Consider the following 13,017-nt stretch of genomic DNA (forward strand, 5'->3'; position numbering starts at 1 on the left):
TGCGTCTCCCATTTTGGGGCCCCTCTCACAGCGGCAAGTGAACAATTAAAATTTGGCAGACTACTTTTCACTTCCCATTTAGAATAACAAGAACTATGTCAGAGTTTTATTTGATTAACATTTCACTATCTGTAGTAATCAAAGGACTATGTCTAAAAAATTAGCATTTTAGGAGAAGGCCTTTGATAGCCAGCAATAAAATTCTCGTACTTAGCCTGAAATGATTCCCATTTGCATTCTTTATTGGCTTATAATTTATGAAGTCTCATTAATGAAATCAAACAGATAGTAACCACACCTAAAGCTTCATCCTAACACAAAATAGGGACTCCACATAATTAGGGCAACAGCTATTATTTTACTTCTTTGCTCTGCCCCTCCTGCAATTAGTATGATTCGTAGTTCAAGAGGGAAAGAGTCAAAGACTTTTCACAAGATACTGCTTTAATCTCACCTTACGCTTTTTAGGTGTCTTCTGAGAAAACTAGGTTCTGACTCTCTTCATTGGGAGTCTACTGATTAATGGCTTGATTATGTGGATCATGTCCAGGAAAAAAAATCGGTCACTTCAGCTAGAGTTTTTCCTGCCAAAGGACTTAAATAGTGTTTTTCCTACGGTGTCAACAGAATTCAAAGAGCATGACTTGTACAGCAGATACTTTTCCAATATGTACAGTGCCACTGGGCACAGTACTTGAGGGAACATGACTATTTATTAACAGTCAGTATACTGCAGAAGTCAGGGAGCACAAAGGGTAGTGAAAGATTATTGTAGTAGGAGTTGGCTTGGGCTATTTTCCAACACTGAGACTATGCAGTATAGAACATCCTTTTATAAATATGACCTTTATAATATATTGCATTAGCCTACTAATGTCACAAGGAATGTTTTATTTGGGTTTATGCAGTTTTAACAAACTCTGGTAAGGAAGTATCCATCATTTATTACTTCTGATGGAAATTTGTGTTTCAACAAATCAAAAGTTTAATAGGAAAATGTCTACAGAAAATGGTAGGTATTTCACAAAAATAAAAAAGGTGTAAAAAAAAGTGCAAAGTTCATAGCTTTCGGGGGGGGAGTGAACGTCTTCAATTCGGAATTACAGATCATCTTGCATCTGGGAATGATAACGTGTTTCCTTCTGGTCCCCACCTCTTCTGTGATCCTGGCTCCCTCGGCATAACCACATCTCATTGCACCTGCAGGGCTTACACTGAAGGGTGGCCCCTTCAGCAGTGCCCGAAGATGCTCACTGGAAGAGAGGAGTCTCCCCGTCCCCAGGAGCAAGATACTGCCCATCCTCATGCGTTTGCCTCAGCCATTTCAAAACTGGCAAGGCCACCATTTCATCATAGTTAATGATCTCTTGTCCTCCTCAGTGCTCAAAGTAACTGGTTTACAAAGAAGCCGAGAACTGAAGACAGTGATAACAGAGCACCTACTTACAGTGAGCAGCATTTGCCTGGGATGTGACAACAGGTGATCACCTTGATGGGTCTAACAGGGTCCTGTTTCCTATCTAATCAGTAATTAGCTGGCCAATGTGATTAGGGTGTGTGACATTAGAAACTAATGGTACTGTTTCCTCTTACTGGATTTTGGAGCAGGGCGATGAAAAGCAGAATGACTGTGAATGCTTCATCGTGTTAAACTGTGTAAACTTGGCTGCGTGTTTGTGGAGGCTTTGCTGCATGGGTGTATCAGAAATGTATTCTGAACATTCACTGCACAACTGAAAGACTGTGCAACAGCACCTGTTGGAGATTCAAGTGTCCCACAGCAGTAGTTACAAGGAAAGAAATGTGCCCACAGCCTCAATCATGTATGAGAGACAAATGGAAAAATTGGAAAACCTGCCATCGAAGTCAAGGTTCCAGAATATTGTGGCAACCTAAGAAAAACATGTTTTCAGAAGTCAAATTTTCAAAGCAGTTTATAGAAAGCATGAAAGCTGACAATCAGTCAATGATTTGCAGGAACTTAATAGTATCAGAGTAGACCATATCTTACAATCTGTACATTCTTGCACTGGCAGAAGTGGCCATATTTCTCTTCTGATCTTAATAAATTATAATGTGAAAAGCAATATTTAAAATAAATTTTAAGCAATATTTAAATAAATGTAATGATTGACAAATTGCTCATGAGCAGAAAGAAAGCAAAATAGTCCCGCCATCACCTGATGCCATAGTGGTTTGGAAGACAGTAGGTGACACTGAAGTTGCAACAGTAGTGTTTTCAGATTTAGGTTAACTGCAAAGGCCTTCTGCAGGCACTCTGGAGGTTCTCTGTAACACACTGAGACCCTGAAGTTTTAACAGAAATTAATAACAACATACCTGCATGTCAGCTACCTACAATAGTACATATGTGCTGGTTTTGGCTGGGATAGAGTTAATTTTCTTTATAGTAGCTAGTATGGGGCTATGATTTGGACTTGTGCTGAAAATGGTGTTGATAACACACTGATGTTTTAGTTGTTGCTGAGCAGTGCTTATACTAAATCAAGGACTTTTCAGGTTCCCATGCTCTGCCAGGTGCACAAGAAGCTGGGAGGGGGCACAGCCGGGACAGCTGACCCCAACTGGCCAGAGGGCTATTCCATACCATATGACGTTATGCTCAGTATATAAATCTGGGGGAAGAAGAAGGAGGGGGGGATGTTCGGAGTGATGGCGTTTGTCTTCCCAAGTAAGCATTACGCGTGATGGAGCCCTGCTTTCCTGGAGATGGCTGAACACCTGCCTGCCCATGGGAAGTAGTGAATGAATTCTGTGCTTTGCTTTGCTTGCGTGCGCAGCTTTTGCTTTACCTATTAAACTGTCTTTATCTCAACCCACGAGTTTTCTTACTTTTACTCTTCCGATTCTCTCCCCCATCCCACTGGGGGGGAGTGAGCGAGTGGCTGTGTGGGGCTTAGTTGCCGGCTGGGGTTAAGCTATGACAACACAGAATATGGAAAGAGTGCAAAAGGTGTCTAGGAAAACATATCTGAATCTGACTCTGTGGGATTGCACCTGTCTCAGGCACATTTTTTCTGTGAGTGATACTGTACACGAGATGACAGGGGTTTGTCTCATGCACTGAAATTTTTACAAGTTATGTATCTGCCCTATGCAGTTTCACAGAAACACTATGAATAGTGGGAACTTACTGCAATGTTACAGACAACTTTGACCCTTCTTGGCAACAGCTGTGCAGTCACTTCTGCTAAGGAACGATTGCCTTAGCACTTAATCAAATAATATGTTGTTTATGACCAATATAACATTAGTATGTGATACCAGACGTGGTGTGACAGAGTTGTCCCCTGAACTGCAAAACTGGCTTGCAGCGTTAAAAGAAGTATTGAGTATTGTAGTTTATGAGAAACCTCCCTGAATTTTTCTTGAAACAGCCCAAGAGGCTTTGAAAGCATTAGCATTTTAGGGTGTTTGACTTGCAATTCCAGAGTAAGACGGAAAATTATAGCTGAGGAACTATTTTGGACACTTCATGAAAAGTTTAAGGAAGGCAGACTCCCCATTAAATCAAAGTTGTAGGTAAAGATGGGCATTGGCAATGAGAAAGCTGAGAATTGCTTCACTGCTAAGGAAGTATTAGCTCCTGCAAAGTGTGTACTACTAGTCCTCAGAAACCTGCTTCAAAGAAGAATTCAAGTTTAATGACAATAATTTTTGAACAGTCACAACATTCCCACACAGAATTCCCAAAACTAGTCAGGCAGATGAATCATCAAGGGCAGATTGTACTCAAACCTTTAAAGCTTGTTGTCAAAACCATCATTATCTCAGCATCTGAGTGTGCTGTGGGTGATGCTATCACACCAGGTAGATACTCGCCATCATTTAGAAGCTTATTGATCCACTTTTCTGAGTATATAAAAATCAGGCTATTGAAGGTGCAGCGCAAATAACACAGTCCACACATCGTAAGGCAGGAGCACTGTAATTCCACTGGTCTCCAGTACAAAACAGCAAATTTAATCAATTATGTAGTCATGAGAAACCATTTGGCCCATGCATTTTTAGTCTAACACATCAAACCCCTCTTTTTTCCTGGCTAAGGGCATGCACCCTGACCAGTACTATCTGTGCTGCTGTGAGCTGCTGGCCCTGGTAAGCAGCTGTATCCCTCTGGCAGTGGCTGTTAATGCAAGTCTGAAGAGCAGCGTGTAGAGTGACTGGCAAGAAATTGTGAGAGTAAATCATCATCTGCTGGTTCAGTCCACTACAGTCAATAGCTATACGAGAACTACATGTATTAACTAGGTATGTATTAACTGAAGCACAGGATCTCTTCCAGCCTTTGTAAGAAAAATCCTTCTGATGAAAAAGAAAAGCCTTTTATGTCACCAGCTCACCAAATAGCCATCTCATTCAAACCATCAGCACTGCTCTCCTAAATTCCTGCATTATTTTCCATGCTTAAAGAGCACATGTGTTGACTGGCAGCAGCTGAGACGTGCTAAAAGCCATCCAAGAAGCATGAAAAGTAGCATCAGACTGTGTGAGCCTGCAGTAATCCATTAATCTTTTTGAACACATTCTTTTATTTGGGCAGACTTTGGTTATTAGATTTGACACATATTTCACATATTACAAAACTGATCATTATTGTGTAGCTGGCTAATCCTCAGTTTGAGGAAGGATTGATTTTTGCACTCATAGAGAAAGGCTGTCAACATAAGTGCTAAAGCTCTTTGTTTCTAAGTGTATGGTAGACTTTGTTTTAACAGCATTATCAGACATTTGATATAAATTATAGGTAGATTTACATAGAGGGGAAAATGTATATACTGTGAACACAAAACTGCATCACAGCCAATGATCAAAGTAGAAATGGGTTCGGTTCTCTGTGAAACATTCACTTGTGTGCTTGGAGTTAGATATCTGACAGGTCTGTTCTAGTAGGCATTTAAGCATTTTGGTAAAGGCAAACATAGAATCATATACTCATAGAATTATTTAGGTTGGAAAAGACCCTTAAGATCATCAAGTCCAGCCATTAACCTAACTGTGCCAAGTTCACCACTAAACCATGGCCCTAAGCACCACATCTACATAACTTAATAAGGTCAGGAATAAAACTACAGGAGAAATATTAATTTAGATCTATTTTGATGCACTTATGCCTAAACAATAAAATGAAAAAATGTTAAAATCAGAAGTAAGGATGCATTTTTAATGGAAGTATTCACAGAACAGCCTACTTTTGCCCAACTATGTAGTATTTCCCTTAAAATATTTTTCACTACCTTGAAAAAACAATGCCCACGAGATCTTGCAGAAGTAATCAACATTTTTTACAGATTTCCAGAAAAGTAGGTTATAATGAGGTGACTGAAAGTTAGTTATTAACATTGGTGAGCATCTCTTAACTAGGTCTTTAAGTATTTTTTTGAGTTCTCAGAATGCAGTTTCACTATTTCTTTCTAATGTCTGTGTTTTAATCACTGTTCAAGTCACTGAAAGACTTTCAATTTCCATTAACAGAACTGAACTAATTACCAGGGCACAATGATGCTTCAGCCCAGACCACACGGTAGGATCCCATTCCTTTTCCGATGTTCCTTTTTCAGCTATGAATGAATGCTGAAAGTCCAGGAGGCAACTGTTTCCCACCTGAACAGGGATCTGGGCAAGATTTTGAGGGGCCCATTCCACATCAGTTGTTTCAGAAATATGTTTCTACAGCAACAGCAACAGGCCTTTTTAATCTGCCTATTTAAATATGCACTTAGATATTTAATTCTAAGTTGCACACATTCATTCTTGCTAACTGGATGCACAGAAATCACTGATAAATTCAAATGATGCTAGTTTAAAAATGTGTACACATCTTTACATTATGTGACAAGCTTCTACTGGCCATGGCTGCAGGCCTTATACAAAACTAAAATAAGTCTAAGTAAGTTATTATCTAGGTAATGAGCTTGAATAATGTTTTTACTGCTTCATTGGTGTAACCATATTATAATCAGATTTGCTTTGCTCTTGCACATCATATATTAAAAGTCACCTCTTCAGCTTTTGAATGAATGCGATCATTAATGCAGTCCAATTCCTAGGATATTATAACGCTTTTTCTCAGTAAATCAAACCTAGATAAGAACCAAGGCAAACCGTGAGACTTGCTGTACGGTCCAGAGGATGAGATTTCAGTACAGGGCACTTAAATGGGTGTTCCTTGTCCTGAAAGTGATGTGAATTTTCCTGCTAAAATGCAATTCTTGTGATGATAACACTATATAAAAACCTCTGTGTGGTTGATCAGCACAAAGTTTATACCACACTTAGGCCATATTTTAAAACTTGGTGAAGGACTTTACTTATGTGCAGATCTGGGGTTCTGCTTTGCACTAGAATGATTTCACCCAGTGGGAATGTTAATTTGCACACATTATCCTATCATCGCACCTCTCTCCAGGCTTTATTAGCTTGAGTGCAATACTGCATGAACATAGCTAGGCTGCCTTCAGCCATGAGTTGGTTCATGCACAGCCAGTGCAAAAATTGTTGCTTTTTGGAGCTTAGTAGGTTGTTTCCATGCATATTTTTCCATATTGGCCCTTGTATGTTTTTATTACAGACTATGCCCACTACTACTATATTTAGCCCTTTGCTCCAGGAGATTCTCATCAATGTATTATATATTAATCAGAATTATTAATCAATAACTTGTCCTGCATCAGTACACACCAGCATTTGTAAATGTAAAAATGCAAATTATTTTATTCATTCCAGATGGGAGGTGGATAAGGGTAATAAAAACTGAGCAGAGTAGCAGAAATGAAAAGCTGGGTTAGTGTTTCTTCTTTTATTTAAGCAAAATTGGTCAGTGTTTTATACTGACTGAAGGGGAGAGGTGACAGAATGTGACAGTTGTTTGATGACAAAAAGTAGAAATCTCTCTTCACCCAAATACTGCTTGGGTAAGGGCTAGCACAAGTTGCTCGTGAATTGACTATCTTCAGAGGTATCAGACTAACTTAATCTCACCCCTTGAGCCCCAGGCTTGTCTGACAGTTAAGATGCCAATAATACCAAATACGGTGCTGTGGGTAGTTGCTCACTGGACGCCACACTGATCTATCTTTTGTATCCCCTGTGAAGCGGGTTCCTGAACTGGACCCCAGAAATATGGTCACAGTGTGAAAGACGCCAATCCTTGCTCAGCCAGTCCAACGGGAGCTGCTGGGCGGCAAGGCACCATTAGTGCCTCTGGCAGGAGGAAAACAGCTTCTTACCAACATTTTTGTGACTCTGATACGGAGTGCCCGAAGAGCTGGAGTCGCTGATTCTAGTTGAAAGAAGGTGTTGTCCATAAGAATGATTAGTTTGTTGCTTGTTGTTTTATTGCAATCTATTAGTGCAACGCAGAGCACCCTACAGGCACAAATTACAGTCCTCGCTGTGGTCATAAAACACTGCAATCAAAATTTCAAAAGATATCGGGCAAGTATCCAGCCTTAGATCCACCTTTCTTTAGGAAGAATCTCTCTCTACCAACTTGCCCTACCCCAATTCACTGTGAGCTAAGCTCTCCCCACCCTGAATAACAGCACTAATTAAGAAAGTTTTTGGCTAATTACATTTCATACTGCCACTTAGGTTGACCTAATTTGTGCTTGGCAGGCTCTGTAAGGAAAGTTAGTCAGTGAAGAATAAGACACTGTGTTACAGTAAACAACTCAATGCAGGCAATATCTGGGCAATCTAAAATAGGCACTTGTATCTCTTCAAAGGTAAAAACACAAAACGGTGTTTCTTTGTTGTTAATTTTATAAGCACTTTCTAGGGCAAAATTAAATGGTGTGTTTGTTGTAGCACAAATATTGCCTGAGCTGTGTGCAGAGAACTGGTGAATCATTTCCTGTTTGCTGCGTTGTCATTTCACAGCTTTTCCCCAGCAAGGGGAATGATGTTGCCCAAAACAACCCACAAAGCACATCTGGGCACCAAGTTTCATTTGATCTCCCAGATCCCTCTTGGCCGTGGAGGGCTGTATGCAGCGGCGTGTGTGGCGTGCTGCGTGCTGTGTGCCGGTGCAGGCACAGTGGCCGGGGAGGGGAGTGGAAGGAGCCGGGCAGGGATCGACGCTCCACCCAGTCTTGCCCTTTCCTGCAAACCTGCGCAATGGGAGATGGCACTGACTTGATGGTGCAAATGACTTGATGAAGCACACTCTCTCTTCAATGTTGCAGATAATAAATTGTTAGGGGGAAGAGGGAGCGTTAAGCTCCTTTCCTGGCTTACCTGGCATATGGATTGTCATTGCAGTCCAATGCAGGGATCTTCGGCAGTTCTTACACCCACAGAAAGTGCTACTGAAGTTGAGCCAGGAATGACACAATTGCATTAGCAGGGCCTAAGTCTGAACAAGTCATGACGTGTGGCTGCACTATGTCACATGAAGGAGTAAAGGTATCAGGCTCACAGTAGCTCACTGCTCACTTTGCTGAAGCGCTGCTTGAAGGTCAGTGGCAAATACAGAGTCACAGAAACGTTGGTCAAAAAAGGCTTGTGAAGGTCATTGACTCCAACCTCTCTCTGGAAGCAGGACTGCCTCCAATGCTGGTTGATCAGCTCAGCTGTGACTTTGGGCCACTCCTGGAAACATCCAAGGACTGAGACTCCACAGCCTCCCCAGGCACCCTCTTCCAGTGCTGCACTACCCTCCTAGTGAAAACATTTTTTGTAATGTCCAACCTGAACCTCCAGTTTGTGGCTGTAGCTGCATGTTATATCATCTGCCACCTCTAAGTGGACTTTGGTTTTCTCACCTGCTTCTAACATGTCAAAATCCTCACTAAAGTCAATATATACTCTGTCCAGCACTCTCCTCCCATCAGTATAGGCAGTCATTTCATCACAGACTGCAGTCAGGCTTGTCAAGGAGGATTTGCCCTTGCTTTACCTTTCTGTCCATATGTGATTGGAAACGATTTCCAAGAGGACATGCTCCATGATCTTTCCAGAGACTGAGGTGAGCCTCACTTGTCTGTAGTTCCTCCTCCCAGGTCCTCCTTCTTGCCTTAAAGACGGATGTACCATTAGCCTTTTTCTAGTAAGAATCAGAGATCCCACTCCCCCAGTTTCACCATGTTTGTCATCTCAGCAGTTGTTTAGTAACTTTTCTAAAAGCCTCTCACATGGACCATGTTTTATACATGCTCTACAGACTCCCATCACTTTATAATCATTCCTGATGCTGTTCAAGATACCAGTTTTCCCTTGTAGAGCAGCATATCATCCATGTCCTTTATTTCCTTCATTTAGACATAGCTGCCTGGTTGGAACATGAGTAGAGAGCCATTGAAGAGGGGTATAGTTATGCAGGCAGAAAATTAACATAGGCTGATGATAAGCACTGGCTATCTTCTTTTCACTGAATAAAGCTTGAAATTTTCAGCCTTTAAGATATGTTTCAAAACTTGGCTATTTGTTCCTGTTATTTTACTATAGGAGCCCTGCACTTTTTCTTAGTTTGGGGAAGAATATAGACTGCTTAGTGCTTTTGCAACCAACTTGCCATAATGTAATATACAGTTCTTTTTTGGGTACTAGCAACAGGGTTTTATGATAGGAACATTTTCTAAATTACAGCAAATGAACTTAATGGCTATTATGCTTTACTCAAGTTAAATTCTCTCCCCCAAAATATAGAGTTTACTTAATATAATTTAATTAATGTTTTGGACATGCAGAATGCATACGTACATTATATATTTGAGTGTAAAAAACCAGGAAACACTCCTTATATGACTCACCTTGTCATTCATATATCACATAATAATAAGGATGCTAAATAGCAGCTGGCATATAGGAATTTACATCACAGAAGGATTTTTTTATATAACAAGTGTTTCCTTAGTCTCTTAAGTCCCAAATGTGGTTCTTAAATTTTCTACTTGCTGTACATCTGATGTAAAACTTAGTCAAATGGTTGCTTCCTTCCTATATTCCTTCTATCCCTTCTGATATCTGAAATCCCTATCTGAAATGACAACATTAAAAAACAAAATTGCAGAAGCTGACAAGGGCAATCAATCATGTTTACCTAGGTTGTTTTAGTAAATAGACTTCCCTCTGACAAATCAACCATGAAATCAGCTAATGGAATTAAATGAATTGTATGTGGAAAGTCTGCTCTGTGCTTTGTCTATGGCCTCGGCTTCTGCCTATTGAATCACTTTGGTAACATGCATGCATAGGTTCTGCGGAGGTGCCAGTCTGTGGCCAGGCAATGTTCTGGCACAGGCCAGTCTGGTTCTGTGCCAGGCACCAAAAATTAACTGCCAGCTTTCTGCTGATCATCCTTCAGAGCCAGTTCAATCCCATTTTGTAGTGTTCTCTCTGAGCTCCCAGTGAACTGTTCTGCCCTATGCACACTCTTTTTCCAAGTCACAATATCATGAGATGATAGCAGAAGCAAAGCTGCATGTCAAACATAATATGAGGAGAGCAAAGTATTTCTGCAGTGCTATAGAAGTCGCACATGCAGTATGTGTTGCATGGACATACGCGGATTAGGTATGTGGAACTTACAGGAACTGAAATGTTCTCCTGGTTTATCCTTGTTCAGCATCTCTGCCACATATACAACCAACACCTTGTGCTCTGACCTAATAGTTACAGCTCACTAGAAGTAAAACCAGTGATTGTACAAGAAAAAAAGAGAAGCCAGAGAGGCTGAACAGTAATAGGAATTTCTGACAGTCAGCACTGGGTATGTGAGAGGGAAAGAGAGCGTGAGCAAGACAGAGCCTCTCAAAGTCTGAACGAACTAGCCCAATTTTTCAAAGAGGCATAGCTCATCGGCTGCACCCATGCATCAACCCTACTCTTCGCTGTAGTTCTGTCAGCTGTAATAAAAGGAGAAATGAAACATTTTGCTATCCCCAGCCACTGTGTTCAGAAAGCTCTTGTTAGGTTTCTACCCTGATGGCTCCTTGCAGGGTTCACCATTTCCCTTTTTCTTTTCCCTAAAGAAATAATGCCCTATTGTTATCCTGCTCTTGAACACTTTCCAAGATGATGTCAGGTGAGTGCACAGCATTCCCCATGCCAGAAGTCCTCCTTCCCTGCATTATGTAGGGTTCATTGTCAAGTCACAGACAATTACTTTATCTGATACTTGTCAACATGCAGTCAGACAGGAATTCTTTACCTCCAAAACTGCCTACTCGGCACCATCCTCTGCTGACTTTGCCCTCCTTTCAGCCTGTCTGGAAGGAATGAATGGGGTGGAAAGGAGACAACAAGCTCAGTTTCAAGCTGTTGCTCTCAGGGCTGAGCTGGGAAGTTCTCCAGAAGGATACCTTGTACAGCTGGAGCTCTGGACTCCCTAAGAGCAACTCCAAGATCCCAGCACTGAGGCAGGCAGGTGGCTGGAGAAAAGTTACTTGAGAGCCTTTGTATTTCCTTAGCAGCAGTGGAAGGAGTAAAGCCCCCTGTGAAACCCACCAAGCAGTAGCCAGGGTACAGCTAGCAGCTTGCAGGACGTGCTCCCCAGCCTGTTTTAGGTAGCCACCCTGACAGTGCTGTGACAAGTCCATCACCCATGTCACCTGTCAGCCCCAGGCAACAGCAGAAAGGCCAAAGTCCAGAATTTACATCCCCCCCAAATGTGAATATCCATTGTACTAAACATTCTAGGTCATCCCTAAATCTGTGCAAACAAATGGGAAAAACTTTGTGCTTTGCTTTTTTATTCTCATTCTTGCATTATTTTTCTATCACCTAAACCAAAGTCAGCTGATTTGTGTTAATTCCAGCTTAGATAAAATAAACTTACAGGTAATGCCCTGCCTTTTATATAGCAGCATGTGAATTAGCTAGGCATCCGATGCTCACCTGACACATCCATAACGGTGGTATGAAGTCAGTGGATCTATTTGCTGAGTGGTATATTACTCAATTTAAGGGGAGAAGGGCAGGGAAGGAGGCCATGCAAAATCTGACTCATTTACCTATAAATTAGCTTATGGTCGGGAAGATATTTATTTACTGATATTTGGCCATGATCAGTAAGAGAAGCAACAAGAAAAAAAAGTGATTACAAGACTGCTGTAGTCTCAGGAAAGGTTAAAGTTTGATGTTGATACTTTGCCACACAGGAACGAGCAAATTTGTTTTCAACAGCTTTTACTCCCCGTGATTAGATGAGGTGAGACAGGTTTGTTACTAGTAAACCATTTATCTCTCTTTTCAAAAACAGTACACAACATCTATGAAACATAACTGATCAGACACACCCTATAGGAGATACACCCTTCCTATCCTTGTAAGCCAGCAAAATCTACATTTTCATCTCAGACCAATAGCGTGAAGCACGCTGGATGCTCAGAGCCAGCATCTCACCGCATGTAAACCAAAGTAGCTCTTCTCAAGGCAGTGGAGTAGCGCCAGCTATGCTGTTACAGATCAGATCTGCAAACCTCCATACATGTGTCAGTCTGCTTATGGGAGCAATCTGAAGTTGTCTGCTTATAGAAGCAGGCCTTCAAAACATGTGTAGAAAACGTATCGTGCAAAAAATTTGCCCTTGTCAGGAATCATGAATCCAGGGGTCTTTACACCAAGAGCAACTTTTAGGCAGTCCTCTTGCTTAACACAGGCCAGAAAATGTCATCAGCACTTCCTCAGTTAAGTGCAGTGCATTGTACTTGAACCTGGGTTTGCTTATCTAGATTTCAGATATCTACACTAATATCTACAATTACTATTTTATGTATTACAGTGTCTTACAAGCAGGTACAAATAGAAGAACCATGAAACATAGACTATGCTGTCTGTCAAACAGCATCTCATCCAAAAAATTGCCTTGTAGGCACTCTAAACCTTTTAAAACATGAAATAATATTTTATTGAAATTTAAATTGTTTTAGCACACTGACCTGCCCTTCCAATCAAATATAACCAACAGACTCATAGTTCAAAAGAGCTGTCCTTCTTATTTGTTAATAATTAGTGGCTTCCCAGAACAGTGGCCCAGTTTATCAGAGACTACCC

This window comes from Ciconia boyciana, chromosome 5 (genome assembly GCF_034638445.1).
Source record: "Ciconia boyciana chromosome 5, ASM3463844v1, whole genome shotgun sequence".
NCBI classification, from domain to species: domain Eukaryota; kingdom Metazoa; phylum Chordata; class Aves; order Ciconiiformes; family Ciconiidae; genus Ciconia; species Ciconia boyciana.